A 7,337-nucleotide genomic window follows, 5' to 3' on the forward strand; every position below is an offset into this window, starting at 1 on the left:
TGTGTATATAAAGTTATGTTTCGTGTATTTTGCACTGAATCGGTCCAAACGATTTTCCTGACAACCGTTCGGGCTCATGTCCACTCATACTGTAGAGGGGATCCTTTTATTGTACGAATGCATAGACCGTTCCTACGGTAGGTCTGTGGTGAGTGGGTGCAAACGATTCGAACTGATTCAATTTTCAACCTAATCAAGTTGAGTCTTAACATAATTTTACAAAATTCAAACTCAAACTCGACGAATTCGAGTCAAGCACGAGCTTAATAAAATAATTATTTTATTTTTTAAAAAGAATAAAATAATTATTTTTCTTAAAAATAATAAAATATTATATATATATATATACAATTTTACTATTAAAATAAAAAATATATATGTATATATATAATTGAGTTCGAGTCGACTCGCGAGCTAATGAGTTTAATATTTTTAAACTCGAATTCGAGTTCGAGTTCAACTTGATAAATTCAAGTTTGATGTTGACTGAATTCGAGTCGAAATCGGACTCGAGCCGCTCGCGAGCCTTTGCAGCCCTAACAACGAGTGTGTGGTGCGTTTGGCCTGATACTAAATTACTAATAATAATAGTAGTAGTAGTACAGTTACTATAGTGGTATGTCTGATGAGGGGTAGTTCCGTCAACAAATTGGGTATTTTTTTTTCTTTTTTTGGGTAAAAGTTTTGGGAGGTTGTTAAACGTAGATCAGTAATTAATTCTACACACGGTAAAATGAGCTGTACGTAAAATCGTAGTATCTTGGATTAGTTTCCTTGTAAATCGAGAGAAGTAATGGTACTTCTCATCCTTAAGATTGTGCCCATGGCATCTTTCATCGATGCCAACAGTGACTTCTTCATTTTCCCTCTCTTTCTTTCTTTTGCCAACAGACTAAAATAAACGAGAATATCCGCCAGCATGTCAAGCCATATGCCCTGCGAAATTGTTTCTATCCATCGATTTTCGTGGAAAGATTTCTGGTTTTTCACGTCTGATATGATATTAGTTTGAATTCCTAATGTCAAAGACTTCTTCTTTTTTTTTCCCCTCTCTTTCCTTCTTTTGCCAACAAATAATAAACAAAGAATATCGGCCAACATGTCAAAGCATATGCCCTGCCAAATTTTCATAGAAAGATTTCTGGTTTTTCACGTTTGATGTAGGAACAAAATGAAAATGAAAATTCGTTCAACATGTCTCTCACATTTCTTCAAATTAATTATTTCATCATTCACTTTTAAAATATTAATTTTACGTTGTTACAAAATTACATTAGCTAAATTAGCGAGAAGTAATATAATTTTGTAAGAACAAAATTTGATCATAACCTAAATTTTCGACCACTTGTTAACCTGAAAATCACCGAGTGACCAACATGTGGCCATTTTATGTATAAAAAGATTAGATCTCACTATTTTGGTAACAAAAATGGCTATGAATTATGTCAGATTCCTTTTTTTATGTTTTTGGGTAAAAAAATGAATATGGTTCAAGTCATATCGTACTTTTTTAGGGGCAAAATGAACATGGCTCGCGTGATAGATGTAGGTTAAAAAATGATTGAAAACTTAAGATATGATCAAATTTTACAAACTTAATTTTGTAAGGGATACAAAGTTACAATTTAAAAAACGATAAATGAAAAAATTTATTTGACAAAATGTGAGAAATGTTTTGAACCATTTTCCAAATGAAAAAGTTTATGTTCACTAATATGGAACCAAAAAAGCCCCCAGATCTGTGGAATTGAGTTGTCTAATGATTCAATTACTAACCGCTAGATATGTTAGTATAGTCACTTATTAATGCTCATCATCTGTAATTTAAATATGTACACTCACATTCATTTGGTACTGTGACGGTGCATCATTCCGAAGAGCGTCTCAATGCAATAGGATGCATGGACGATAATTATGAACCCGGCCGTGTCAATGCAATGAAATGTACTAACCAATATCCATTGTGCAGTGGCTAATAATAGGCGTATTTGGCTAGTCTCGAGAATGATGGTTGAGCATTCAAATACAGATGAAGTTCAAATAATGCAACTCATGATATGGGAGCGGATGCTTTGTTTTGATATATAGTCAAATAGAAGAAAAGAGCACATAGTTTAACTCGCTTGTGAGTTTTACTCTAATCAAATATTTAAATCCATAATTCAATAATTATAAATGTGGGCAATCAAATATAAAATAAAGTTTAAATTATGTGCCGTGACCAGCGTCCGTTAGACAATTGTTGAGAGAACTTTAAACTCATTGAAAATAGACCGACCATATTCGTGATTTGTAGGGGGGGGGGGGGGGGGGGGGGGGGGGAAAGAACAAATAATTCAACTCGTTTGTCAATAGGAGCACGTAAAGAGAATAGTTTTTCGAACTTATTAATATTCAACTAGTTAGGTTTCTAATACTCGGAAGTCATTTGCATAAACACACGACATCCATCAAGATGTAATTGAAAAAAAAATAAAAAGACAATTGAAAAACATATTTATAATACAAGTTATATGCAACGAGAACTTGTTTAACAAGAATTAACAAACCCCCAAATTCATTAGATGGTTAAAAATTTTAAAATATGAGACAGGTTTCGAGTGCCTCTGCTGAAAAAATGGTGGATCAAAATTTCCTGCTTCATAAACAAATTTATCAGCATCCAGACGAGACAATTTTACCAAACCCTTCCAACTTTGAAATCTTCTTGAGCTCAGTTCTTTCTATCAGCATTATCCATCCTACCATTCCAAGTATTAGCAGCAGTGTCGTGGAAATTGGGTTCAGCCATGGCATGTATGATCTTTTGATGGTGTCCTTTGACCTACAAAGCACACGCAGCCAAATTGAATTGGAGGACACAGTAGCTTGGTCGGCCATGAATTCCGTCGAAACATTAATCCACCATATTTTCGATTGATGCCAATGTACCAACCATGAGCTTTTATCATATCGCGCCTCGAGTGTTCCCTCCCACTCTTCTCTTTACATCTGCGATACCGTGGTCTACAATTACGTACATCTCCGTCTCTTGTCACATTTTATTTAACTAGTTATTGAACACATTTAAATTTCATCAAATTTAACATTAGTGGCTTCTTGCATGGAGTGATGCGTACTGCAAAAAATAAAGCCCGTGAAGTCACTTCTTGCTAGCTAGGGATAGCGTTATTAATTTTGTTCTCCAACTCGGTGAGAATAAGATGCATTATTGTATTTGAGCAAGAATCTTTCCTAGCAAACTGATCTTCCTAATGATTTTGCCAATCTTAACTCTTTAATTGAGTTTAATGTAAGATCATGCATATTTACTGGAAAAAATAGATTGGTCGAGTACTACTGATCAATTTGAGAGAGTTTGCAATTCATAGAACGGTGCCTGAACTTTGTCATGCAGTGTAGAGTACGCGTGAACATCCTTCTTAGCGAGATCCACAACTATTTGAGTTTAATGCTTCAAAAGCCAAAGATGCAGTCCAAAAAAATTTGATAAAAAATTTCGCACTTCGTGTCTGAAGTTTATGGCTGAAGCCTTGGATTATTTGGAGCATAAACCTACTCAGAAAGTTTTCTTCACCCTGCAGCCCCATAAGCTGTAGGGACTTTTGTGGGGGCCCTTGGGGGGCTGAGGAAAGAAAGAGATGAAATGGGAAAGAACTAAGACGCAGGGCAAAAGTACTTTATCTCCAGCATTTATTTAATTAGTGGTGAATTTTGCTCCGAACCTTCAATTAACCACTATTAGATCAAGCAAAGCACCTTTTATAACCAAATAATGATAACGTGGGACATATGATCAGCTACGTAATCCTATGCACTTGCGTCCCGAGTTGGCAGATAAGAATAATAAGAATAATTATTATTATTTTGTTTTGAGATGATTTAAATTCAAAAATTTTGGAAAGGGATGAATTAAGTGATACATACAGACTGAGATAGCATAAGTTTTGTATAGAGAAATCTCGACAACCTGTTTCTGAACTGAGTGTTTGGGCACGTAAAGAAAATTCTGGGGATTTAGGGTGAAAATTGTCTCTCAATCAAGAGGACAGGCGGACTAAACAAATTGCAGAACAAGATGGTTTTTTTTTTTCTGTAAATTCAGAACTGAATAGAGCTTCGTAATCTTGGTTTGACATGAGAAACATTTGTAGGCGTTAATATGGTGGCATCAACGCGGGATAATTATGGCTGTCCCAAACAGGTATTTACAATGAATTAGATATTAATTTCTTGCACCACTACTAATAAAATAGTGAAAATATAAGCATCATATGGAAAAGTCGCCGCAATAAATTTGACGATCGACGGACGCAGGCAACGACAATTATTCTCTTTACTTTAAAGGGTTAACTACACTTTGCCCCCTGAACTTAAACCATTATAACACTTTGCCCCCCTAAACTCCAAACATATACACTTTACCTCCTGTGGTCAACTCTTTGATGAGATTAAGATGGAGTTATATTTTTTATGATCAAAATATCCCTAAATGATTCTTAAATACACACAATAATTGTAACATAATATATATATGTATATATTTCTTTAATAGTTAACAAATGTATTTAAACACAATTACACTATACATTTTGACGTTTCAGCACTAAAATGAATTAGATAATTCACAAAAAAGAAGTATAAGTAACTCAATGTGTTTATCTCAATATCGTAGCAATTCTTGTTCTAAAAATAATAATATTAAATAGTGCATTTAAAATAAAAATTATCTGTGTATATTTTTTTTTTATTGTAGCACTTTTTAATATGTTTTATATGAGATATAAACATGATTAAAAATAAAAATATATTGAAAACCACATTTAGAGAATTTTTAGTTTTTTTTTAAAGTGTAAAATGCAAAGCAAGGTATGAATGTGGTATAAAATTACCAAATAGCATCTTATTGACTCATGAAAATCTTGTAAAAGCTACAAAGTAAATGAATATTATTAAAACTAATCCATTTACAAATTAAAAGAAGAAAGATAAGCGATGAAAATTTGTGCAGATGGTTTATGAATTTTTTAATTCTTTTTTTTTCGCAATAAAAATTTTCAATTCTTTGCTATTATACCATCTTTTATTTTTTAATTTTTTAAAAATCATATGAATTTTTATATTTTTCTAATAAAATATTTCATATTCTGATTAAAAGTATAGCATTATTCTAGAACTACTATATCATTTTGTTAAATTTTTGGATGAAAAATTCATCATTGACATTTGACTTCATCATTGACATTTGACATTATTTAAAGTTCAAAGAGGCAAAGTGTTATAAAGGGTCAGGTTCAAGGGAGCAAAGTGCAATTAGCCCTACTTTAAACCTTAATGTACCTGTCTTATTGTTCCTAAGAACCTTTTCAAGCCAGTGTTAGTGCCTAAGTAACTTTTGTTGACCGAAGAACATATTAAAAACTCCAAATAAAAAATATATATAGCCAGTTTCATCCCTTGGAGAACGCAAGGGGCATTCAAAGCACAAGTGAAGAAATTATGAAAATCCAATTCCGAATCTCCCTGTCATTGATAGTGATAATATATTTGCCGCCACGAATGCAAATCAATTTACATGATCTGAGAAAGTAGATTAATTTGAAGGGAAATGCAAACAGAATTGAAACATTTATCCCTCTAGACGTAATTGGGATGATAGTTTTATGGGCTAGGAGGCGGCCACTCAGTTGCAAAATATGAGAGAGCTTTTTCTTTTCCAATCTTCCACTACGATACTCGTGTCCATGTGCACTGATATATAATCAAAAAATAGAGGCGCAGGCAAGCATCCAACATCGAGGGCCATGGTTTAAAGTGGAGCTTCCTAGATCTTTCTTTCAAAGTTTTTCCTAGCCATCAATCGATAACCTTAACAGTGAAGAGTCACTTACAATTACCATACATGAACAATGCTTACGTTACAAAATCTACGGCAGAATGATTCCTCTGAACTTTCAAAAAGGGGTCCCTTTCCTGAGTGGGAAGTTAAATGGAATCGAAAAAACTTTGAGTCTAGTCATGGTAGGAAGCTAGCATCACTTTCTGCGATTGCCTTTTCATGGTAGCTAGCAGTACAAGTTTGCTTTGTCAAACACCGAAAGGAGGCACTTAGCATGTGGTTCCTCGAAAGTACTAGTTATATCTGTGCCAGATTTTTTTGCCCCGGATGCATGAGAGCAGCGATACCTACTCCAACTTCTAAGTTCTAGCTAAGCTTTGAAACTTGCAGGTCTATATACTTTATACGTACACACATGTTTTTTTTTTTTTCTATCTTTCCTTTTAAATTAAGCTCGGACATCCAAGGAAGGATAGAAGCAGCAGCAGCGTATAAGCACTCAGGCCTGGCGAAGGCGAAAGCTCATAGGCGAATGTTTTGAGAAACAAGCCTTAGATTTTGTCATCATTGCCAATGTTTTGATACATCTATTGTTAAAATTCAGTATCACAGACTAATTCTGTTTGGAAATGGGTTTTCTGCGGACACGACTCCTGCCATTCTTATCTAATCTCGGGTCCCGAATGTAGCGAAATAAAACGCTGTGACGATTGTGCCACGTGTACTGCTCATAATGCGAACAGAAGCTAGTGTACTATTTTTTTTTTTTTTTTTTTGGACAAGAAAAGAAATTAAGGGTAAGTATGTGGTCCTAGATTGGATATAAGAGGCTGGAAATTCTTTTCTTTTTTTTATTCAATGAAAAACTCCGAAATATATAATTATGGGCAAGCGTTGATATGTTCTTTGTCAAATTAATGCATGCACCCAAAATTAATACCAACAAACATGCCTACGAGGTTCTTCTTCTGCTCTTGTTTACAGAGTCAAAATATCACAGTGATACTACTATTTGATTGTCGCTCATACTGTGGTGCACTATTAAAGGAAAAAAATGAACCATCATGTACTGAAATTTGATATAAAAATAAATTTTTGCACTATAGAATTAGAAGGTCGAAAGTTCAATTGTTGATCATCATATACGGAAATAAACTCCCAACTGAGTACATACATTACCCAAAGTTAGTACAACTGGGCTTGTGGGCTTCTTAATGACCAGTCCTTTTGGGTCGGCTTGTCAGACTTTAGCAATATTAGGACTGGGCTTAGGAAATGCTTTTTCCGGTGCAACTCTTTCGAAGAGAGAACATTGGGGCCGGGTCAACTTCTCATAAATTTTGGCACGCCACCAAACCCTGAAGCCTGACCAACCCAAAAGAACAAAGGGATTGGGGTCATGTTCTCTGACCAAACAAATAAATAGAAAGGGGTTTGGGATGCAACCCAATCATGTGTGCGTTGAAAAAAAAAAAAAAAAAGGGGAATCTCAACAAGA

This window comes from Coffea arabica, chromosome 1c, assembly GCF_036785885.1.
Source record: "Coffea arabica cultivar ET-39 chromosome 1c, Coffea Arabica ET-39 HiFi, whole genome shotgun sequence".
NCBI lineage: Eukaryota > Viridiplantae > Streptophyta > Magnoliopsida > Gentianales > Rubiaceae > Coffea > Coffea arabica.